The 26,149-nt window shown below is 41.5% G+C and overlaps 1 protein-coding gene across 11 annotated transcripts in view; it reads left to right on the plus strand.

The window, feature by feature from the left end:
- The first annotated feature begins 1,278 nt into the window (after positions 1–1,278).
- Positions 1,279–26,149, plus strand: part of myt1lb (myelin transcription factor 1-like, b) — a 124,348-nt gene continuing 99,477 nt past the window's right edge. For 6 of the 11 annotated variants that reach the window (XM_084381627.1, XM_084381621.1, XM_084381630.1 and 3 more), the window contains exon 1: positions 1,279–2,735. The gene's annotated coding sequence lies outside the window, so the exon portion shown is untranslated. Of the gene's footprint in view, positions 2,740–26,149 lie in introns of all 11 variants that reach the window. The other 5 variants (XM_084381632.1, XM_084381633.1, XM_084381631.1 and 2 more) reach the window with 3 other exon arrangements.

The raw sequence follows: 26,149 nt of genomic DNA on the forward strand, positions 1-26,149 counted from the left end.
TCATTTTCCCTGCAACATTTAACTATCATGAATTTGAAACAGGTATGAGAGCTTTAAGGCCATACTGATGTGAAATGTTGCTTGAACCCATGCATTTAACTTAATAATACTATATTCACTAAATATATCTGGGCACATCAAAGTTCCAAAAGTGGTGTAAACTATGGAGGCATTTTAACTACAGACTGATTCACATTATAATCACTTTTCAACTGAGGGAAAGCACTGCTTAAAAAAGCTTTTTTTTTTAACAGTTAGCACTGCACTGCCATATTAGTGACACTGATTCTGATTCTATTCTGATACATGAGTGAGTATAATGATACAATAACTGTTTCAGAGTCGATGTCCATCGTGTGTCATGATTCCTCAGGTTACAGGCACATTCCTTATTCATCCTAATCTCTCCCCTTTTGTTTATTTGTTTAAGAATGTGGGGTTAATTAATTGTGCTTGATTGGCATTAACATTGCCAAATAAGAATTTGAAATTGCTAATATTGAACGCCCTGAGGGCATCTGTGTCCCAACCCACCAGAGTACTTATCATACTTTCCCCAACTGCTTGGCAGCATTGTTGGAGAGAGCTGTGCTTGTTGATTCTGTAAAATATTGCTGTATGGCATTTGATTTGTTTATTGTTGTGGGGAAGATCAAAACAATGTGCCTCATATACATGTATACTGGATTGGAAGAGCTCAACACAAGCATGTCTTTGAATGTTATTGTGAATATTTATGTGTAAACATGAATTTATTTGAATATGTTGCTTGACACTGCCAAATGAGCATATGAGAAGTCCCCAATTTTCTGCTCTGCCTACAGGGTGGCTGCTGTGTTTTCAGTATTGTCTCCCCCACTGGTGGAAAATGAATGAATTAGCACCTCTTGTCCGGTAAGAAATGAACATAATTTATAATCTAATTATGATGTTGTCTCAGGGATCAAATTAGCATTCTCTGTGTTGGCATATCTGGGTAAATATGGAATTCATTATGTTGTTATTCCCATTTTCATTCACACAAGAGTGCACATGAATGTCACCCTCTTTATGGTTTGTGCATGATTATATTGTAAATATTGTCTTCTGTTTAGGAGCAGTGCATTACCAGTGCTCATCACTGAACACATGGCTACAGCTAGCCTGTTTCAATACTCATTCAACTTCTACGCTCTTAATTCTGGTGTTCAGCCAGCCTCGAAGACTGGAATGGGGGTGGGGGGGTGGGGGGGTGTTAATTAACAGCAAGGCACGATCAGCCAGAGACTTCCTTTAAGTTAGCATCCTGTTTCTCTCCCAGCTCTCTGAATGATGCCAGGCCAAATACTGTGCACTGAACCACGAGTGGAGCTCATTTTGCCTTTTTAAAGGCACAAATGTGTCTTTCCCATTTGAAATAAATTCACAGCACATGTTCCACAACGCTCACTATCACCCTGATTCCTCCTCTTTTCTCTCTTTCTTTCCCTTCCCTTCCCACCCTCGTTCCGTCCATCTCCACCCAGGCCCGTGGGAAGAACTGACTCTGGGAGCAGACAGTCTGCAGCCCTGAATAAATGTATAAGAGGGAGAAGAGGAAGGGTGGGCACATTAGCAGGCAGAGAGAGCAAGGGAGGGAGAGAGAACATATTGAGTGTTGGAGGACATACATGCACAGTGTACAGAGAGAGTGAGATACACAGAAAGAGGGAGAAAGAGAGAGAGAAGTAAACCAGTTCAGCTTAAAGGACTGAAAGGAGAGAGAGCACTTTAGCTTGCTTCAACCATCACAACACATGCTCATACACACTCCCACCCTCTCTTCCTCACACACACACACACACACACACACACACACACACACACACACTTGCACACAAACACACATACACACACAATTACAGACACACACAGACACGATTGCTTTAGGGTATACCAGTCAGCTTTGGCAGTCCTCTCCTTTGTTGTTTTTGCTTTTGGTTAGTCTCAGCGGCAGCACGGCGTGCGCCTGTATCGCTGGGGTGGGTGCATGTGTATGTGTGTGTGGAGTCTGCGAGGCGGTGTGTGAAGGATGCCACTAGCGTTACCCGGGTAAGTCAGCTCCTTCCTTCTTTCCCTTTCTTCCTTCCTGTTTCTGCCTTTTTTCTCTTTCTTTGTGCTTTTCTTTCTTTTCGTTCTCCTCTCTGATCTGCAGTCTCTCCATCTCGTTTGGGATGCTCGCTTCTCTCCAGCAGCCCTCCTCTCTCTCCCTCTCTCTATTTCTCTGTGCTCTCTCTGTGTGCTTTCTCTCTGCCTCAGTGTCTTTCTCGGTCTGCGTTACACCGTCTCCTCCCGACTGTGCTCTCGCCATCCCTCCTTCCCTCGCCTGTTTCCTCCCCCCTCTCTCTCTCTCTCTCTCTCTCTTCTTCTTCTTCTTCTTGCTCTCTCTCTCTCCAGGCTGCGCCTCATTGGTGTGTCCTGATTCCCTTTTTCCATTAGGCTCTAGGCCGATTGGTCGCCAGCCTTCCAACCATTATCTCTACTCTACCACCCCTCTGTCATCCTTTCTCCCTTCGCTCTCCTTCTTTCCTTCATTCCCAGTCATCTCTCAAGTCGTAAAAATGATTTGCATGCAGGAGGAGAGCGGAACTTTGCAGTGATCACAGTAAGTGAATTGGGAGATAGTAAGGGAGAGAAGTAACAGAAGAAGAGGTAAAAGGAAAGGAAAACGCATTCTGGAGAGCAAGAGGAAAAGTTTAAGGAGAAGACTGCAGTTGGTAGGTAACTTGTACTTGTTTATGGCATCATCTTATGTCTTTGCTTTTCCATTGATTAAAGATATAAGGCTCTTTAATTGGAGCCAGTTAAATTAATTATGGTTTTAATTTTACACAGTTTTCTAGCAGTGTTTGTTGCTCTAACACTTTGCATTGTTCTCATAGGTTTAGTTATGGAATCTTATGGTATTTGTGCAGTGACTTAAATGAGAAAAAATGATCTGATTAGTTTATCATTGTTCCAGGCATGTTGCTCTGGGATGGCTTATTTTACGTGTATGTTACATGTTACACTTTTTCCATGTTGAATGCAGTTTTATTTTCACAACGAAACTTGTCAATGTAGCAGTCTAATGGAAGCACCCATTTAAAAGTTTGTTCTGTAAGTTTTGTACTCCTGCTATGGATAATGTTGCACTGTAAACTTCCACTGTTGGAGAACAGGATAGTTTTCTGCAGGTGTTTCTTATGAGTGTACATATGTTTAACCATTAAATAGTATATTGTTATTGTCATAAATGAATTAATATTCCCACACGCTTGAAGAGCTTTTATCCTTAGCTGAAATCATTTTCTCTTGTTGCGTGGTGTGTTCTATTTGCTGTCAGTCTGAGATCTGGAAGGTAGCGAGGACAGGAGAAGATTTAAATTTGGAGGAGAGCTTGAGTTTCCAACTTCAAATACAGTAAACTCTTTGGTTGAGTTGCATGAATAAACAATGACAAACAGACACGTGTGCACTAGTCCCTTCGGTTTATATTTCATCCTACACACAGTATTTTTCTGATGTGATTGTAAGAAAAGACAATGCAGATGTTGTGTGTGCCTGTGTGTGCTCCCGTGGGTGGCATATACTGTATATACACAGCAGAAGGCAGATGCACTGCAACATGTTTCATTCTGTCAAGACAAAACAAAGCTCAAATACAAAGTGAGCTACTTGTGTGTACTCTCCCTTGCCTAAAGTGTGTCAAAATGAGTGTTTCTCATGTCAACAAATGATGGAGACAATGTTTGGTGACATCTGGGGATACTGTGAGGGATTGTAACAGCGCCTTTGCCATGCAAAGAAGATATTTTATGACACTACAGCATGTAGGTGTAGTAAAAGTCTTCTTATACCAATATCAATTTTGCTATCTCTAAGTCTTTATTTTTTTAGATTCAGTCTGACCTCAGTCTTAATTGTCAAACCGTTATAGAAAGAAGCTTGAGAGAATGGTTAAAGAGAGGCTTGTGAACACTGCAGCCATTGCATCCTTTAACCATTTCCAGCTTTTAGTAATTTTTTTGTACTACACTTTCTTACACACTATAAGAATTATGAGCCTTTGTATTTAGTATGGTTGCCTTAAGTACCCTGTGTCTTAGCGAGGATTGTGTGACATTATCAAGGCAGTCAGGACAAGCCACTTGGCATGAGTTGAAGCCATGTTATTTGGAATGTTCCTTTAGCTGGAAGGAAATGTCTTGCTTGTTAGGAGAGACTTGTGTCGTTGTGCCAAGTGTGTGCAACTGTGTGTGTTTGTGCCACCATGGTGCCTGATGTGCTTTGCTGAGCGAGGACAGGGAGACAGCCGAATGTGATTAAATTATAGAGGGAAAGCACACTACCTGGGTTTCATTGCTGCCCCCCCCCCCATCTATTCTCTCTCTGTCTCTCCTTCCCTCTCTCTCTGGTATGAAAGTAGAGTAACCCAGCCCCTCATAATCACAACAGTCTAGTCAGAGCTCAAGGGGAGAGGAAATTTGGTGTTGATGGGATTGCTGAATATGGACTGTAAGGTCATAAGAAATGTACTGATGCACTGTACTAAGGTACTGTAATGTGTGAGAGAGTCCCTGCCTCCATGAAGAGTTTGTTCTTCTTTTTCATTATAGTTATAAATTCTAAGTTATTCATGTCTATCTACTAAAATATATATATTAAAATGTGACAAAAGAGCAGATTTTTCAGAATCATGTATGGCAGCAGACTGAACCTAGTGGATGGACGGGGTGGGGGTCTTAAATCCAGCCTTGCGTGGGAGATACTGTACGCCCCTTATTCTTCAGCAGCCTAATGAATGAGCAGCAAAAACCCTCATGGGGATTCCCTGCCTGCAATCAGCAAGGGTGGGTTGGGGGTTGGGGGCCAGTCATGCGCTAATATTAGCCTCCATGTTGAGTGGCTGGATCACACATCCACACACATGCTTAGCATCAACCATACACTACCATAGCATGACTCTGCAGTAATGCTAGATTGTCTGTGTGATCTGCTGAAGTGGTTACATCTTCACAGATAGAATTACTGTGTATTCAAAAATGTGTATTAACAAAACATTACAGTATATTCAGTAACACATTTACTTAATAATAATAATACTTTAACAATTGTAAATATATGTACATTGTAAATATGTGTACATATGCACATATTAGTTTAGCCTAATTTTAGTTTAGAGAGAAACCAGGTACAACATGTTTTGGGGTTCATTTACATAAAAAACTGAATTTTAATTTACATCATTTTTTTATTTTAGTACTTAAACTTATTAGTTTGTGGGTTGCAAGCCAGTGAGGGATCACATCCTTGTAGTAGTAGCTCATGGAGAGGGATAGGATCAGGATAAAACCGTGTGAACCTCATATGCCCTCCCTGTGAAGCTCCTTGCTGGCATGTGAAAAGGACGCAGCTGCATCGTGTGTGAGACCGCAGTACAGAAAAATGCATTCCCAACCAGGAAGAAAATTGTCAGAATAAAAGCAGAAATATACGTATACAGTGCAACACAATGTTACATTAGTCTAATATTACTATGACAGAAACTGGGTATTGTAAAATTGTAAATTGTATTTCACCAACAAACTTATGAAGATAATTTCACCCTGAATTACATCCCTGTAACCACTGAGAGCCTGTGGACATTCTCTCAGAATAACTGCCATCTGCAGCCTCTGCTGTACTGAATGCAGCTCCCAGTAGATCGTGCTTCTCCACTCCAAGAATGTATCTACCCAACACAGAGCAGTAAAGTACAGTGAAGGCTAAGGGAGGCTTATAGGTTGGACTTCTAACATACATTTGCCCATAGAAGTATGCACGCCATGGTGGCTATCTGCTGTCTCTCCCTACAAAATCATAGCAAGACACAAATCGACAAGGCAACAGCTGGGATTATTTTAAACATTCTGTCTCAAATAGTAATTTTAGTTGATTTTTATTTTTTTATATTGCTAACTTGTATGGAGGCCAGAGGGATCAGCCTGGGGTTGCATTGTGAACATTTATCCTTGTGAACCTGGGCAAAGACACCATAGAGAATCAATGTGTTCTTCCAATCAGCCTCAATGACGTGGTCAGGCTAGGGCAGAGAGGGGATTGATCTATTTGAGTAGACACAATGCCAATACTGACTTCTACTCAGTGTAAGGTGTAGCTGCTCTCTTGTCCTTCACACATGCATCTTTGCTATGCTTGCTATTAATTATGGCACATTTATCACCCAGACCCAAATTTATGATTTAAAGCAACCACTGGAAAACTTAACACTGGCCGGATTACATTGTGGAATTATTGTATGTAATAATTGAAATATTAGGACATGCTGAAACTAGTTAAAAAAAGATACATATTGTTAATTTCAACAGTTCATTTGATCAGACATATATAAAGATATAGGACTTATATAGGATATAGGACTCTTACCTACAAAACCTGGGCAACTAAATTATTCTCTTGTGCTTCTGTATGTATATTGTATTTAAAGTAAATTCAATGAAATGTGAATGCTTCCAACATGACAAAGCTGACGCTGATTTATTTTAAATAAATCAAGAGAGTATGAAGGAGGATGAACAATTTTCATGATAACACCTCGAGATGGGGTCGAGATGTAGTTTTTGGTTATGCCAATCTTTATCTCATATGTAGAGGGATGTTCTTGTATAATTACTTGCGTAATTGGTGGCTGTTGAGTCCCTGAAATTTAAAAAAGAAAGGTTTCATTACTTGTTAGTGGTAAAATATACTATCACATATTATACATAGCAGGCTGCCACCTACATCTAGAGGTTCTTCCATCTTGTAAAATAGGTGCACAAAGCCCATATTTTGGTGTGGGTATCCCCTCCAGGGAGGGATACCCACACCAAAATATGCGACCATACACACACATACACCTCCATGCCTCTACTCTGGGAAAACATGATCTATCTCCTGGCAGGCAGGCCAATTAAAAACCAATCAGGCTGCTCGGAGTACGCTGGTAATGGGAAAGCCACGGCAATGGAGGAAGTGGGACTGATTAATGGACATTTTCACCTTGTGGCATAACAGCCTCCCACAGGCATCCATCACCCCAGGGGACAACGTTCGCCTACACCCCAGGCCCCACACCCATGCAGCCCTGTCAGACATATTGAATAAGTTGCAAATGTCTAAGTATATGGTGATGAGCATAAAGTGCCAGGCTAGGTTGTAGTTGCTTTATACTGTATTAGCCTGCCTGACCTGCAGGCCAATAGGTTCATTTAATCTGGGCTGTTTTGTTCTGCATCTTCTTTTTTTTTTTATTTAGACATAAGAGGCCATCTCAGTAGGAGGATATGCTAGTCAACTACTCTGGAAATGCCACTCACACTTAAATTGTCTCTAATAGTATTATTAGCTAAATGTCTAACCTCCACTGGTATTAACATGGTTTGGAGATGATGTTTCTGCCTATTTTTGTTGTGAAAAAACAAAAATGTTGTTAAAAGCTGGACTTTCCCAAAGGCTGTAGACACATTTTTAACAGAAGGGTCAAGATGCACTTGCTAAGGAGGGGTGGAAACAATGTTTATGTGCCTTTCCCTCCGGTGCGGTTATACGGCAACAAGCATTCAAAAGAAAAGTATTAAACGGTGTGAGCGAGGTTTGTTCCATTTTGGGAGCTGCTGTGACCTACTTCACAGAGCCAGGCTGCTAGCTGTAAATAAGGATTTTCATAACCTGGTTTGGCCTTCTCCCATTAGAGGCACAACTGTGCCTTGAAGAATATTACAAAGAGCACAGGAGCAGCTGTTTAGAGCGCTGCTACGATATCATCAAAGCTCTGACCTTGAGTGTGCCTGTGTTGTTGTCATGTGATTACAATTAGTTTTAGTACTGCATTTATTTTGGACTGAAGGTTGTGTATGCAAAGCATGAAAGAAAGGGAGGGTACAAAAGCAGGCAATTCAATCCCTGCTAAACCATCTATATTAATTCCCCTGATACCCTGCCTACACACACCACCAGGGAGGAAGTAACATCCGAGATTCTAATTCTAGGTAGTTTAGTGAGCTAAACCTCACATCCAACAAGCTGTAGCTGAAAGCTGACATGAAGCTCAGTGATGTATGCAGACAATTTGATGTTTGCCAGATGTGTTACTCATGCAAGGTGAGCATTCAGTATTTTGAACAAACATGACAAACATAAATATTGAATTTTTATTTAGCACAATTTGATGGAAATATGTCTTTGAAATGGTCCATAAATTAAAATATAAATAACTGCATGTAGGGCTGCACCATATTTAAAAAAAAAAATCCTGTTGTGATTATTTTGACAGATGATGATGATTTTTGCATCACAATTTACATTTTCAAAATCCTTTTTAAAATGGGGTCTGAACCAAACAAACATTATTGTGGGCAAGGATGTCTCTGCAGCACCACAGTAATTCTTTACTTTAGCACTACAGTATTTCATCACTTCAGCACAACAGTACTTCTTTATTTTGGTCACACATTTTACCTTTCTCCAAAAATTGCAGCATCTTTGATTTAGATATTGCAGTTGGCCATATTGTTACTTCGATAATATTTCTATTAATCTTGGCCCTCTAAGCCAACTTAACTTTGTTTTACCTGTGTTACAGCAATTGTATTTTCAAGCTCAGCTTGCATATTTTGCATAAACCTTTACAAATTGAATCAGCTCTAACACTGGTGACATTTTCTCTCTCAATGAAAGATGAATCAGAAAACAAAATGTTTCAAACACAACACCCGCCTCCTCAGTAATGAGTATCACTGTAGCGTCACTACTGAAAGTCCCCATCTTTGGGTCAACGAGACAAAGAGATCAGTTAGAGCCAGACACGTAAAGAAAGTAAAGAAATAAAGTTCACTAACAAGACCACGCCACATTTTAACATTAAGGTAGTTTATTTAAATTGGTAGAAGATTTTGGGAGGATAGGAAAAGGGGGGTCGGGGTTGTTGGACGAAGGAAGCGGGGTTTGAGGTTAGTGGATGAAGGAAGGGAGGTTTGAGTAGGGTTGCGGATTCGCTGGACCATCTAGGAACCGCGGAGGTTGAGACTCAGAATTTGGGTACGTCTCGATGGGCGCACGTCTCAGTCGGCGTGGCTTCATTGTCCCCCCCGTGGTTCCTGTGCTGGAATGGCCTGGGTCCCTGTTCTGGAGGATCTTCTTGCCGTGGGATGGCGATGTCGAAGGCTGGGCTGCAGATGACCCTGTGAGAGATGATAGTGGAGAAGGAGAGGGTCTGGGGGGGAGGGTTGTAAGAACTTGAGACGAATGGGAGAGAAATGGTTAGGCTTGCTTATATAGATTTCGCAGGTGATTGAATCAGGGTGACATGGGTGATCGGATTAATGCAGCACAGGTGATTAGGTTGACGAGACGCAGGTGGTTGGATTGATGAGACGCAGGTGGTTTGATTGGCTGGGCCTGGGTGGCAGATCAGCGAGGATGAGTGGCGTGGTCCAGTTCCTGAACCTTAGTTATAATAACTCCATAAAGAAAGAAAGAACGAATGAATGAACAGAACAGAACAGAACAGAAGGGGACTCTGCTAGGCCAGTCTACAGGCAGTTGGTTTGATATTGGAAAATGATTACCAAACAGGCATCCATTATTCAACAGGGCAATCAGGGAGGGCACAATCTCCCTATTTATACTAGCTCTGTAAATCAGATTTGTCGGTTTTGATCATTCTTAAATGTCACAGTCACACACAGGCAATATTGGGTGAATATTACACTGTGAAACTGCAAATTAATGACGCCATGTGACACAGGTCAAGACGAATGAATGGCCTACGGGGGGAATGACGACTATTGACTATAGCAGTACTGATGTGCAGGACACAGTACAGAACTGTAAGCATGCACTGCTGACATTAACCAGTATTTGCTTCAATCAGGACTCAAAGTACTTCTTGTAATAGACAATAAAACAGCCAATTGTGTGTGTGTGTGTGTGTGTGTGTGTGTGTGTGTGTGTGTGTGTGTGTGTAGGGGGGTACAGTTCTGAATATAAATACAGAACTGTAAGCACGCACTGCTGACATTATATTAACCACTATTTGCTTTTATTTAAATTATTTTGTCTTTACAGTTTCTTGTAACATGTTTTGAAAAAAAGTAGACTTAATTGGAAATCAAATAGATGTGGCTGGTGTTCTGAATTTGGGCAAGCATGAGTCTGTGTGTGTGTGTGTCCAAATGAATGTGTGTGATTGTTTGATACTTGTGTGTGTGTGTGTGTGTGTGTGTGTGTGTGTGTGTGTGTGTGTGTGTGTGTGTGTGTGTGTGTCTGGGCTGGGTCCTATACCACAGCATTGGGAGGCAGGCTGGGAGACATGATGTGCTCTGAGCCACAGCGTGTCTGTGAGGGTGGCCTGACCTCTGCCTTCAGCTCCGCTTCACAAGACCGCAGCAAATAAGAGGTGTCATCGCATGACAGCAGCATAGCCCCTCTTTAGGACTGACGGCTCATCCAATGTACACACACACACATACACACGCACACACAAACACACACACACACACACACACACACACACACAACTGCAGTACAAAATGCGCGAATGAGGGAAAGCTTATGTGTACACATGCCTGCAACAGTTGGAACATAAACAGACATAGATGCATAAATATTGACACACAAACACACACACACACAAACACACACAGACGCACAGACACTTTCACACAAATTCACAGGAATATAGCGCGGATCAATAACTTTGTTTCGTGAACATACAGCTTTCGTTTGGGGAACAATGATTTGGATCCAATTTTGTGACCACTTAGTGTTTATGGCTTGGTTTGACTAGCTCCAAAAATCAAACTCAGATGCAGAAAGGACTGTGTCGGGCAACAATCCAAGCACACTCATTTTTGATTTAACTCCTTTTTTGAGGGGCTTCACAATGATGATAAGAATTGGAAAGGCCGTTTTAGTTTAGATAATCTTTCTTTCTGTCATGTGCAGTTGACTTAATTTGATCATTTTTTTAAGCAAAGCTGCAGACATTGTGTCAGTTATTTTTGACAATGTAGAGCCTGGAATTTATGGTATTAATAACCGTGGTATGTTGAAAACAAGGCAGTTCCAAATTTCAATTTGTAGATTGTGATAAATCAACCGTGGTAATTTTTTATTATCAGGATAATCGTGAATCGAGATAATCGTGAAAATCATCACATGAATGGCCTGAAAAAGCTTTCTATCTGATGTATAGTTGGTTTCCTGATTTATTTTGTATTGCCTGTCCATTACCATGGCTGAAGGCATGGCTTGCAGATTACACGCCCCAGAAAAAACAAGTTAAAACGAATGAGTGTAAATACTATGGCTTCCAATCTAAAAAATGAATGATGATGTTAACACCATTTATTCTTAGTTTGTGCAGGGAGTTATGGAGTTAAGTCATGATTACTTTTTAAGATTCTTTGTTTGTATTTTACTAAAAATATATATATTATTTGTGATGCAATAAAACTATTTGTTTCCTCACAAAATGTAAGGTTAAAGTGATTCCAGTTTATTTTAGTGCAATTTTAGTTTTTATTTCAAAGTTTTAAGAATATTTTGATAATTACTTGGATAATGTGAATTTCAATTATGTTGGAAAGGATCATCACAACATAAAATTTTCATGTTGTCCTATGCCTAGTTTCAAATACCACTGTGGTGCAGTAGTTATCACTGTTGCCTTACAGCTAGAGGGTTCTGGGGTATTTATTTGTGGAGTTTGCATGTTCTCCGCATGGGTTTCTCCAGGTACTGAGGATTCCTCCACAGTCCCAAAGACATGCAGGTTAATTGGGGGATCTAAAATGGCCCGTAAGTATGAATGTTAGCAGGAGAGGTTGTTTTGTCTGTCAGATGAAATGGTGGCCTTTCCAGGGTGTACCCAGCCTCTCAACCAATAGTCAGCTGGGACTGGCTTCACCCCCTCGTGACCCTGTAAAGAATAATAACTGAGGCATATACTTTATAATGGATGGATGGATAATGAAAACAATAAATAAAGCATTTGATTACACTTCATAACACTATTCTAAGAGGAATTATAAAAGACAAGGGCTGCACACTATTATCTACCTGTACTTTGGCTAAGTAAGGTGGCCCCTCAGGGACTTGTGTAAGTCAAGTCTTGTTAGTTTGTTTACAAGCTTTATGCACATGCCTCCTGCGTATCTGTGTGTGTGTATTTTTGTGTGTATGTAAGTGTAAGTGAATAGACAGAGACGTCGCTCCTCAAACTAGGGCATATCCACCTGCCACCTGGAGGCCTCCTCAGACACGGCCCCCTGAAATCGCTGACAAGGCGCCTCTGGGCCTTACATCTAACTTCCCTCAACACATGGCACTTTTGCTCTGGCTCTGACTGCAGTGCATCTCTGTTTCATTGTTATCCTGATCGCTGTAACAGGATTTTCCCTGTCCTAGTGGATGATTAGTTCAAATATAACTGTGAGAGGGGGATGCGAGTTTTGCCCTCACTGCTTCATCTCAGTTCAGTGGTTAACGAGGGGAACGGATCACGTATTTACTGATAAAAAGGAGGATGCCATTGTTTCTCATTCTCTCTCACCAATTGTGCCCCACAGTCCCATGCATAATGAATCAGACCCTCTGTGTCAGCATCGGTCTCTGCATACAGACAAGAAAGTCCCCGTGTGTAGTGTGATCTGCTACAAAATGCAGGAGGAATTTGAAGCTTTGCACTCAGAGCTGGATTCTCACTTCCCTTCCATTGCTTCAAAGTATTCAGGTCATTCTTAGGTCTCTGTTAAAAAGCTTTTTTGCTTTGCCTGTGTTAAGCTCCCACATCTTGTTCATTTTACTCAAATCTGTGTACCCCCTGCCCTGAATAAATAGCGCTACATGTTTTGGTTCTTTAGTCTTAGCCCTTGCCGCCGCTCGCTTTCCAAAAGAAGGCACTGCCCTGCTCTTGTAAATGACCTAATTTTCCTGCTCGGCCCAGCGTTTTCCGATGTGAGCCGTTCCAAAATAGCTTGGCTACAGCAAAGCGTGGCAAACTCATTTCCATCTTGCATAACAGGGACCAAACATTCCCCCCCTTTTCTAAGCTCACTGGCGAGGTGGCACATACTCTCACAGGCTGAATATCAGCTTCCCACCTCATTGTTTGAGGAAGATGGTGATATTATGCATTTCATTAATTCATTCTCATCCCACAGTTTGTGCATTAAGTCTGTTCAGTCTTTCATATTTATGGAGCATGTCATTTTTGAGTATAAGTCTGACTTGACTAATCAATAGATTATGTGCTTATGGAAATGGATATATAACCATACTGCAAAAAAATCTAAAGGATTCCAAAAGGATTCAGGGCAACATATTTCAGACATAGCCTGTACTATGATCTATGTTTCATACTATAACAACATCCAAATAACTATTCATATGCTATTAAAAGCCCATTACATTGCAAGCCCTGCATAATATCAAAGTAAGAAGGCATTACAGAAAAGCATAAGGACCGTACATGCAATTGGCCTATATCTACTCCCTGTCACTGAATTGGCTTTGGATGGAGATAATGAGGAGTAGGGGGTTGAGAGAGGAATCATTATTTTACCCATGGCTGCAGCACTTCCTAACAGGGTCTGTAGGGCGCCTTCACAAAGCTAATGTAGAGAAATGGAAACAGATGGAAGGCATGATTATTTGATCTGCAAATAGCTTTTGGTGGGCTTTGTAGTAACTGGACTAGACTGCTTAGAGGCAAGAGAGTGGGTTGTATATGTCTGTGGGTGTGTGTTCAGAGGGAGGTGCATTACTGTGCCTGGGTGTGGGTGGCTATTGTTTGTGTGTGGAAGCCTGCATGCATGTGGAAGTGTGTTTGTCCATCTGTTCTTGTGTTTGAATGTATGCAATACATGTGCCTGCGTGTATGTTTGTGTACTCCTCTAATATCAATGAGATTTTTTTGTTTCACACTCCAAACATATGGCCTTCTAATTAGGATTAAGCAATGAGCAATGATACAGGTAGAAACTAAATTAGACTGTTTTCACAGTATATGCAGTCTACAGGTCTGCTTCTGTGTGTGTGTGTGTGTGTGTGTGTGTGTGTGTGTGTGTGTGTGTGTATGTGTGTGCGTGTATGTGTGTGCATGCTTGTGTGTGTGTGTGTGTGTGTGTGTGTGTGTGTGTGTGTGTGTGTGACAATCTTGCCATGCCTCCTGATATTTTGGTAACTGCAGAGGCTGATTCTGTACGTGAAGGGCATTTGTTCATTCACAGATACACATTGGCACAGATGAACTCAAAGTGCAGGTCTTATCTGCTTTACTCCTACACACATGCTGTATACAGTATATAATTTATATGTTTCACTGTGCATGATTAGACATCAGTGACAGTGCCTCTACTGTACCAGGTGTCCACCCAAAAAGCATTGCCACTGTGAAAGCACACATCAAACAAACAGGCATATGGCTCTATACTGTACAGCCCCCACACAATATAGAGAGAATTAGTCAGGCTCTGGATTATTCTATTGATCTTACTGCAATGCTGGAGTTGTCTCCATACCTCTCTACACAGTACTCAGCTACCAAAGCCTTCCCATATACTTGCACTGCGTAGAGTGGCACACATGCATCAGTCTATTGTCTTCGTTGAGATAACTCCAACAACGCACACAGACAGTACAGACACACACACATTCACTCCGACAAAATATATTACCTCTCACTTTATCCATGTCAAAGACACACTGACAAACACACACACACACACACACACACACACACACACACAAACACACAAACACACACACACACACACACAGTCATTGAATGGGATACATTATCACATGTGGTTCCCTGTCAGGCAAGGGGTTGGGGGACGTGACTGGCTGGTGTGTGTGTGTGTGTGAGTGCGTGTGTATGTGTGTGTGTGCGTGACTGGCGGGCACACCTGTCAACAGTACTCCATAGGCTGGGTGCTGATGCTGTCTGACAGCCTCACTGCCATGGCAAGATGTGTGTGTGTGTGTGTGTGTGTGTGTGTGTGTGTGTGTGTGTGTGTGTGTGTGTTCCGTGACCATTTGGATGAGTCATTGTTATGCCCCCGTTGCTATTTTCCCCAGAGGACCCTCTAGTGTCTGACTGGTGGTTTCTGTATGTGTGTGAGTCTGTGGTTTTTGTCTGGCTGTGTGTTCAGACCCTATTAACAGCTGGCCTCTTACTCACACAGTAAACAAACACGTTGAACCATCAAATTTTTTAGTGATCTAGTCTTTAATAGTGTTTGCACCATGCTTCTGCAACACGTTCAAATATGCACTATGCTGAAACATTCACACTCTTCATCTGCTGTGTGCTTGTATCTGTAGCACAGAAATCTGCTCTAATTCATGGGAAGGATTTACATTAAAGAACAACATCTTTGGCAAATCGTCTCATTGTGATAAAAATCACATTGCTTTAAACGTAATGTTTCAGCCTACTTTACAATGCATGTATAAACGACTACTTTCTGGATGTGACTCTCAGACACCATTCTTCAATCATGGCCACCAGAGACCCAGCATTATGAAGCAGCTGTACCCTCCAGTGCCTCTCAGCAGCATATGCATTTGGCTGAAATATTCAGCCCAGCTCCCAGCATTACCTTGCATGTATAATTACCGGATATGCTGCCTGCCGCTGATAACTCTCCCAAACAATGTTTGAAGGGGGAAGGCGGCGATGAATTCCCAATGAAGTGTGAAAAAGACTGATTAAAATTGCCGTGGTCAAAAGCCAGCGCACCAGTGTGTTCTGCTCTCACGGACCAGGGGAGATGGGAAGACAGGCTCTGCAGTAGAGATAGCTTGCTTTTTTCTCTACTGTGCCTGGGATTGATTGGTCCACAATGGAAATTACATTGGCATATATTTTTATATTTTTGTGTTTTGGCTGAGCTTGTCATTACAATAATAAAACAGCACATTTTGTGCAATCGTTGAACAGTTCCAGTCAGAAAGTGGTTGGTTGTATGGCATAAATTCTTAGAGTCGTAGCGGTTCACAGGTTCATGTGAATCTGTTTACGTATTTATAAGAGTAACAAAAAGATAACCAAAAAGTACCAAAAAATGTTGTTTGAGGATATCTTTCATCCCTCTTACACAATCACTTCATGATGCCCAAAAGTGTGTTTCCGAGTATGCGAATAGGGTCTGCATCTGTTATTCATTGTTCATGTGTGGTGACATGCAGGGTCTGAAATTAAATGTGGGTGGATTTTAAATGTTTTTACCAAAATAGTCATGTATTTAAAAACTATGCTGAGAGTCGCTATCATGTTTTGGTGATTTTTGCTGTCTGTGTCGAAGTTTGACAGAGACGCACACATAGCCACTGTTACTTTTTAAATTAATGATTTCCTACATCTTAATGCAGAGTTGCAGTGATTAGGTGGACAAGATGTGTGCTGTGTTGTATTCTAAAGTGAAAAAAATAATTCTAAAAATTACTGGGTTAAAAGCGGTCACTTTCACCTCCACTGAGTGAAATCCAATTGGCTCTGACTGCGGGCATTTTCAGTGATGTAACTGGGAAACTGGCTTGATTATAATTATAGAATTAGAACATAAAATTGTGATGTTTATTGTAACTTTGGAAAGCTTTTTTCCATCCAACACCAAGCCCTGCTCTGACCGCAGGTCAGTCTTCGTGACACAGTAGAATTTGGCGTTGATAGGCTATTAGGTATTGCTGTGGGCGAGACACTGAGCAAGACTAAAGACCGTTGACTAAAGACCGAGAGAGGCAGCTACATCAGAGCCAAAGAAGCACATTTTTAAGATGATAGATGATAGCAAATATTTTAACCGGACATTAGCTTCTCACAGTAGAGAGTGAGTAGTCTGATGAGAAGGTTAAGTCGATTAGACTGATTGAACATCCTAAACCTTAAAATTTACTTTTAGATTTAATCATTATGTTCATTTAGTAGCAAATACTTCTTGAGGTTTATTCATTTTAATGGTTGATCAATTTATTAAAATAATGTTGCTTCAAATTTCACTCTGGCCTCTTTTTTACGTTTGCATTTGACATTATATCTTATTATCTCAGTGAAATGTACTAAAATTAACGTATATGTTACACAACAAAGCTATTTATTTTATTTTGAAATGTTCTTGTCCAGTCAGTGTGGCCAATGAGTAAAAAAGTAAATTTTTGGACACAAATTTTGTTTTTGTGTGTTTTTGCATATAGTTGTGTGCATGAGTTTTTCTCCCATTATGTGCTGGATGACACAAACTATATACAGTATACCATGTATACTGTATATGTGCGTGTGTGCACCAGTGTGTGGCTGTGCAGCAGAGCCCAGGAGTCTATTTGCAGAAGGGAGGAAGGGATGGATGGTGTCTCAGTCGAGGCGTGTGGGCGTCAAGCTCAGGGCACCTAATTACAGCGCCGGCTCCTACAGTATGCCTGCTTCTCCCTCAGCCCCCATGTTTGGGTGCATCTTCACTGGCAGAGTTAGATGATACACTCCCCTCATCTCCGAAGCTTTAGTCTCAGGAGGGCTCCACCTTAGCACAAAGCCCGGCTGTGTCTGATTAGCTGATTTAAATGAGATCCCTAGCTGGCTGGCTATATTGCCATTCTCTTTGTTGACAGTTATGGGATAGGCTGCCAGACAGCCATCCCACATGTTTTGCTCTTTAGCGTGATCAGGACATTTCTATATCATGTCTATCAAACATTGGCAGTTCACATCTGCAGGCACCTCATTTGGGCTACTCTGGATGAGAAACCCGTTAGCCAGCAAACTAGCCATGTACCTCTGGGCTAACAGACTCATAACATAGGGCCTTTTTAAATGTTTTTTCCATTCTTCTCTTGTACACTGATATACAGTTCAATAATTGGTGGTTATTAGTGAGCTTGCTGGAAGAGGAGCTGGGTAGCCTATTAACCCTTTCCTCCCCATAAGGACGACAGTAGTCTTTCATCTCATTTCAGAGGATTAAAAGGCAGAGATGGCAAGAGCGAGTAGGAGACAGAGACAGAGATAAATGCCTATAGTGGGGGTTGGTTATTATTTTTTGCCAACAGCAGATGCCAGGCACAGTGGTTTCAACCGGGCACACTTTAAAACACAACACAGCTGCCTTCTCTGCATCTGGGCACCAGATAGAAAGAGGAGGGAGGAGAGCAGAGCTGAGAGAAGCAGAAGAGAACAAGGAAAAAGACAGGGAATAAGAATGAGCAAGAGCAGGAGACAGGCTGTGCAGAGAGAAACAGAGGGAATATGAGGGAAGAAGGAGGAGAGAGAGGAAGAAACAAAGGCTGACACAGATAACATCTATCAGCACAGCACAAACATTTGCTGGGTTTACCATTATAAATGGAGAGATACCCACAGATACCCAGCATTCCTTTCCAAAAGCTGGGAACCACTAACTGGGCCAATCCACAACAGGGATTAACTATATAGCTGCAGAGGCATTTAAATGTGCTCATAGCAAACTCTGCACTTTATGTGAGAGTGACTGTAAACACAAACACATACTGAGGTGTCAGAAAGAAGAAAGACAGAAATACATGCTTTATTCTATTGTTTTCTGTGTTTTTAAGGGATGTCATATACAATTTTAATACTATAGAGAAGACATGTTACAAACAGAACGCAATATTCCAGCATTACATGAAAATATTTAAAGATTTAATACATGAAACAATTGGCAACAAAAGGACACTGCAAAGAAAGAAGAAAACAAATATTAAATGCGCAAAAAAATTACCAAAAGTTCACCAAGGATGCAAAATACAAATATAAGAGTGATATTATGAATATATCAAGAGATGGAGCAATGTAAAGCACAAATAGAAAGATAGAAGACTGTAGAGACATGCTGATGAAAAAGTTGACCTTACATATATTCAATTTAATAAATATACTGTATATGGCTCTGTATATGCTCAATGCCGAGGGGAAAATGAGTTGAGTCGCTCTTTGAAAGCTGCCTATTGAGCTGTGTGATATGCAAAATAGACACAGATTGAAATTTCCTTTCTGTCTCGCTCCCCACCTGTGGACAGTGGTGCAGGGCAAAAATCGGCACCACTGCAAAAGGAATTACACACTGTTATTATTTTACAATATGTATAATTTCAAAGACCCCTGCACCACAGCATGCATGTTTCTCTCGATAGGTCTCTCTTTCCCCCTTTCCCTCTCCCCTTTTCTTTTGTTCTACCTCTATTAGAGTTGTCCTTGACTGCCGAGTGGGCGCACAGTGCAGCCTTTAGTTGAGAGGAGCCAGTCAAATGCTCTCTCGCTCTCCTGTTGCGACAAGAATAGAAGAGGACATAGGGGAGTGAGACAGAGGGAGACAGAGGAGATAGTGAAAAATAAAGGAGAGAGCCTTTTTCAATCCAGCAAACATCTTCCTAAAGCCAGGAAGAGCTGTGAATGAGACAGGAAGAGTATTAGCAGGAAGTTGGCCTGATGACTAAGCGTCTGAAGACAGGGGAGAGCTCCGGGCATCTTGTTTGGAAATACAGTGAATGGATAGACATTGTCTGCCAAGAAAGACAGCCTCAGAAATTGTGGTGCCTAATTCCTTGAGATGTAGAGCTTTTGGTCTTCGAAAACCTGCTGAGCAATGTGGAATAGCAAGGTGGCACCCATTATACCAAATGTTAATACAAGCTGAATATGGAAATGAATCTAGCTAAAAGCTTCTGGTGACAGTGTGGTGGCCTCACAATCAAATATGAACACAGGTCACCAGTCACTTATCTATTTATGCTGTTTTGGTAATATAGGAAGGAAGTGTTGGCTGGATGTTATGAGGTCACGAGTGTCGAAGCGAGAAATTTGAAAAGATGAGATTAGACTCCATTCGCAACACTGATCATTTTTCCTGTTATGTCAGTAAATCTTACTGAAATTGAAGTGAGTACCAGCTACTACTGAATGGGGTTAGGGGTTCATGTTTGCCATTTTACAAAGCACCTTGATGCATACAGACATACAGTAAGACGGGCAAATAAATAGATAACAGACAGATGGACTGGCAGACAGGTAAACAGGCAGATAGACGAGCAGGAAAACAAATAAAGACACAAACAGATGACGAATAGACAGGCAGATAGTGGGGCAGATTGGCAGAGTGGCTGACAGCCTGGCCACTTTCCGCCAGAGAGGTATTGGCTACAAAGAGTGGCTGGCAGGCAGACAGGCAGATGGACAGGCAGGCACCCATGCACACAGACAGAGACACAAAGGCAGACAGACAGGAGGACTGGAAGAATAGATAGACTGGCCCAAAGACGGACAGGCATGCAGAGAAGCAGACAGACAGAAAGGCAGAGCAGTTGCCAGACAGACATGCACCGTTGGTAGCAGGACAGGCGGTTGGCGCAGGAAGGAGACATGGGGACAGCAAGTGCCTCTGGCAGAGAGGGAGAGCAAGATAGCTGGAGACAGAAGTAGAGGGAGAGAGAGAGAGAGAGATGAGGTCAGTGCACGGCTGGCTGGCTGACTGTTGATCTGTGGCACTGCGCTGGCAGAAGAGGCTCCTCAGGGAGAGAGCAGCTCCACACAGCCTCCGACCACATCACCGCAGCCCTCCACCCAAATTTTCATCCCTCCAGCCCCCAGCTGGGATGGAAAGACAAGCCTTTCAGAGGAGAGACTATCAAACAGAGGCACAGACAGGTTAAAGAAGGCAAACATGTAGAAAATGAGGACTCAGAGAGACAAATGCCACTCAGCAGTCATTGGGAAAAGGAGACAGGAATGACAGCATCTAGCTCAGAATTAAGGACAGAAACACACTGTAGGAAAACGATCTCCTCTGTAAAAAACACTTGAAGGACATTGTGACAGGAATGCCTTACGATTCACGATTAATGATAATCATTCTGCTGTCATCTAACAATTGTATAAACTGTACATTGGACCATAGATGCTTCAATAAGTAGTTTACTGATCTTCTCAAGTATTTAAAAATGTGTGCATCAAAAGTTCTCTCAACAGTCAACTTCTAAGATGATCTACCTTCAGTATGTTGTATTTACATTCATACATCATATTCACTTTTATCGTACTGAGCATTTAGCTGGCACTCTTATCTAGAGCAACTCACAGTGACAGCATCATCAGCGTGAGCTTTCCAGATCAACAACATTATAAACAAGCAGTAGTTAACCAATAAAGGCAGCAGTCAGAGACAGATGAAGCAAACATTTCTATTTCTGGAATCATAATACATTACCTGGAATTGCAGAGGAATAAACTTGAATGAAAGTAACTGTTTCCATCTAATTGTCAAGGGAGTTTAAAGAAATCTTTTAAAATGTTGCAAGAAAGAAGATGCAAATCAGGGGCATTCCATCAACTTGTTTGGAGAGACTTAACTATACTACGCAAAGAGTCGTTTTATAAGAGGTTAGCAGTATGGCCCTAATAAACAGAATAGAAGATATAAAGGTTTACGAAGGAAAGTGCAGTTGTTTGCCAACCGCAAATGGTTTATTTGGTTTCAAAGAAGAAGAAAGAAACAGAATCAGTCACATTGGCCATCAACAAGGGAAAAATATATATATTTTTTTGTAATTCTAATTGTAATTATTTTTTCAAAATGGTCCTAAAAATATGTTGATGAATACATGGCTATAATAGAAAAGTTTTCATTTATTTTTCAAAATAGAATTCAGCATAGCTGTTAGTGATATGTGATCGTCTTGCCAGACCAGCCCAGTGAAAATACTTAGCACAATGGTGAAGCACTTGGATGTCAAAAGAAAAGTCTGTGGCTTGCTAAAAAGCCTGTGGAGGTATTTTCAGGACACAGACGAAATACTAGAGTATTATGGTCGCCTTGACTTACCTCGTGTTTGGACAGTTGAAATATTGGATCAGTATGTCGATATGTGATTTGAGGTGCTGAGGATGTTTTTTATGGCTTTATTCGGCTAAAGTTACAAACGGTTAATGTTACAGCTGTGTGTGGGAGTGTGAATGTGTGTGTGTGTGTGTGTAGGTATGTGTGTGTTTTGTGTGTCTACGCATGTGTACATTTTGCTGCAGGGTGCAAAGCTGCTCCAAATGTCCATCTGCCAAGTTCACAATCCACCTGAGCCCACTCACACACACACAAGCATGGGCAATTGCAACCATGCTTCTATACACACATTCACACAGGCACATGCAGAAATGTGACCTACCTCAGAACCTCAAACATTCAGAATATACCTGTATACTGTATCTATGCTGTATCTAGCTCTAGTCAGACCTGTCTTCATTCTCACAGCCATTTGCATAAAACCATCCCACCTTTTCTCATACTGTCACCTTGATGTAGCTGCAATATGCAGTGTGATATCAACATAACAAGTTTCCTGACAAAAATCCAGAAATGCACATATACATATTTCACAACAGGTGTTAAGTGAAGTACACTCACAAACAGACAAAACAGGTACACACAATCACACATACACACAGTATGTAATGCAGTAGTGTCATTGTGTACATTCACATATACACACAGTTGGTGTTTGCAGATGATTGTTTTTTCAGCTTGTATTTCAGTGTAGGCATGTGTGCTTGGCACAGTGAGTGCCAAGCTGATAATTACAGAAACGTGCTTGTGACTTGCTGCTGTCACTGGCACAACTCTGGCAAGATCTTGGAATCAAATTAATTCATTTAAGAGTGCCACATTAAGCACCTGTTTCTTTCCTAAGGATTTGGTATTTGTTTTACGGTGACACTAGGCATAGTTCAGTTACTCTATTCTCTTACAGTAAATGGGATAAAGACATGTGTTAGCTACTATGTTCAGATCAATTTCGCCTTTATAGGTGCTATGCTCACTTTGTCCACTCAGTACAAAAGCGTCATACTCAGCTCTACAGTAGCCAAACAGGTGCTGTGCAGCTGATATATTATCTCTGATAATGTCCAGAAATTTTTAACTCTTTATTCCACTTCAATTTAAAAAAATTCTCTTGGAGTTAGGGGTTTGATCGTCGCTACTAAATGTATTCATTTATTTACACATTATTGAAAACCTCTTAAAATGTGTATTCTCTGAAATGTATAAGATATTATTTATCAGTGCTGGCTGCCATAGATACTCATTTAGGTGCTGGCTGCCATAAACAGGTACCCCATTGTGTCAAAAGAACAAGTTGAGTTCCTCCATTGCTCAACAGACCACAAGCCTTATTCACAGTAGACATTGTTTTTGTTTTTTTTGTGTTTTTTTTTTTGCACTCAAGAGGTGCATGAAAATTGGTGGATGGAAACGCATGAGCCAGCATGTAAAAACCCTGAAACTGAATCAACTTAATGAAATTCAGTAATCTTTATTATTTCCATAATTTCAGGGTGCAAGGTACATGGTAATTTATTCATCGTTAAACAACACAGGGTTGCACAACGAAAGTTTGTAAACTGCAATACAAATTACAGAACATACAGTATATACAGTTATTGCCAATGAGAAAACAAACAGGGCATACTAACCTGGTATTCGACATATAAATCTGGGTGACTACACTGCAGGTGTTTTATGAGGTTGGATGTGTTCCCTCCTTTGGCTCCTATAGCTTGGTGGCAGCGCCTGCACAGTGGACACCCATCGTCTATTGATTTACCGTCTGTGCCTTGTTTAAAGCCAAAATAGTTCCAAATGTGACTTTTGGAGTTTGGTTTTTTAAGCAAAATTAGTGGTGCCACTGACGACGACGACGCGGCAGACTCGCCGCTCGGGCCCCGTGCTTCTGCAGTGGTGAGTGTGTTTTTGAAGCAAATTTCTATCGAAGCGGATCTGTCTTCATGGAGTTCGTTCTTGCCGGCAGAAACACACGAACAGCCAATCAGCTAACAGACGGGCAGACCCAGCGCGCGGAAACAGCCTATCATATCCCCGGACGTCACCAGTAACAGGCAAACAGCCAATCATTCAGCAGCTGTGTAGTTCGGTTGCAGTAGTTGCCATGTGGGTTTGTTTACAAGGGAGTAGCATGCAGTGAGAAGCCGGGAGGAGAGTAGAGGCAGCCGCTATGTAGCGGAAACTGGCAACGGTAGTATAGTAATCCACGATAGTACCGTCATGTAGAATTTCTAGTATAGTAGGAACTGTTACGATTTGGCACCGCGGGGTAGCGTGGGTACCGTGGGTATTGTGCAACTCTAGTAGAGCATCTTTTGATTCTGCATCAGGGTGTATGAAAGCAGCAGCAACAAGATGGTGATGATAATGTGGTTGGCATCTTCATATCAATAGTTCGACATCTGGAAAAACACTGTCCATCCACTTTGATTGTGTGAGAGCACCAAACATTGTTGTTAGTCCAACTCTCCTTTGTCCAGCTGTAGTCCTGTGCTCTGTTGGCCTGTAATACGTTCCACCCGTCAAATGCAAAAACGTGATCTCAAATGTTGTGGTGGAGACAGGTCTCAGGCAACATTCTCTGATTCACGTTTTTTTCCCAGCCTGAGTCCCATTTGTCCATTTCCTTTTCCTGAGACCAGATATTAGCCAGGAGCAGCCTTAAACCATGTCGGATTAACATGGCTCTTATTCCAACTCTCTTCCTCTCTTCCATCTTTGAGATGTTTCTACACCTTAATTTGAAGTAAGATACAGATCAAACAATTTCTGCTGCATTGAAGGTACAGTACATAGTGCTCCACAAGAGCTCCTTAATTCTCAAATAGAAGAACAACCAAGACCCTTCCAAAAGCTGGTTGGTAAGATAGGTAACCAATAATTGGAAAATTCAAAATATATAATCCATTCATGACTGAATAGGCATGTGCAAAAGAAAGCATATCGGTATGCATGTAAAATGTTCTCATCTTAATGACAGCAGCTTGGGATACTGAGCCATAGACTGCAGCTCTATATCAGCGGAGCCCTTGCATCCAAGTTAACGCTGCTGTTTTTTTTAGTCTAATGAATGTAATCTTAAGAGACATGTAAACACTGTCACAGTAACTCAAAAATGATACTGGACAACAAAAATGACTAAATCAGGGAACATAAATCTAATTTCATGGGATTGACTTTTGAACTGTCCTGTCTGATGGTAGTAAAGACTGTACAGGATGGCTGTGTGTGCATGTGTGTGTGTGTGTGTGTGTGTGTGTGTGTGTGTGTGTGTGTGTGTACCTCTGAGAACGGTCTCTGGCTTTCGCAGAGCTATTTTAAATTACTTTGTGATTCATTCAAATCGAAACAAATTCTGTCTCATGTTGTCCAACACCTTTGACTGCCACTCTGGAAATATAGTCTTATTTAAGTGGAGAGTGAGGGGACGTTTTCTATTCCGTTCTATTAGGCTGCTATTTTTGGTGCCACAGGATACCCAGTGACTGTGTAGAGCCTTGTCAGTGACGAATGTGTTTGTGTGAGAAACGGGTGGGGTGCCTTCCCACAGGAAGATATGCATTTGTGTGTGTGTGTGTGTGTGTGTGTGTGTGTGTGTGTGTGTGTGTGTGTGTGTGTGTGTGTTGCACCCTCAACAATGACGGGCCGAAAACGCATTCTTCTGCTTTTCATGAACATTTATTAACATTGTCCACGGTTCAAAATCAAGCACAACAACTTAGCCTCAATACCGCTCTACTGCTTCAACACGGCTTCTCCGTGTCTCTCCCTCTTAAAGGGTAAGTACACCAACTTTCTCACAGGTAAGTATTAACAAATGATGTTTGTAACCATGGTAATAAAAACACAATGAATGAATTAAAGCACTTATTTAGACATACTTTTTAACTGGACAGAACTGGATATGAAATCAGCAAGAAATAAAGAATATTATTTCAGTGCGCTACGTGTGTGTGTGTGTGCGTGTGTGTGTGTGTGTGTGTGTGTGTATGTGTGTGTGTGTGTGTGTCTGTGTGTGTCTGTGTTTGAGATGGATGGAATATGGGGATATTCAGTGTTTTTCTATCTTGCCTGCAGAACTGTTTGTGTGACAGAGAGAGAAAGAGACAGAGAGAATGTGTGTACAGTGGCGGGATGTTCTCTCTCTCTCTTTTTGGCTTGCTCCCCTGAGGTGATTCAATGCGTGTATGCCCATTAGCATCCGAATGTGAATTTGTGCAAGGCTGTGTGTGTGTGTGTATTTGCCAGCACGCCTGCTTCAG

Source organism: Pagrus pagrus, assembly GCF_965226575.1.
Source record: "Pagrus pagrus genome assembly, chromosome: 18".
Classification (NCBI taxonomy): Eukaryota; Metazoa; Chordata; class Actinopteri; order Spariformes; family Sparidae; genus Pagrus; species Pagrus pagrus.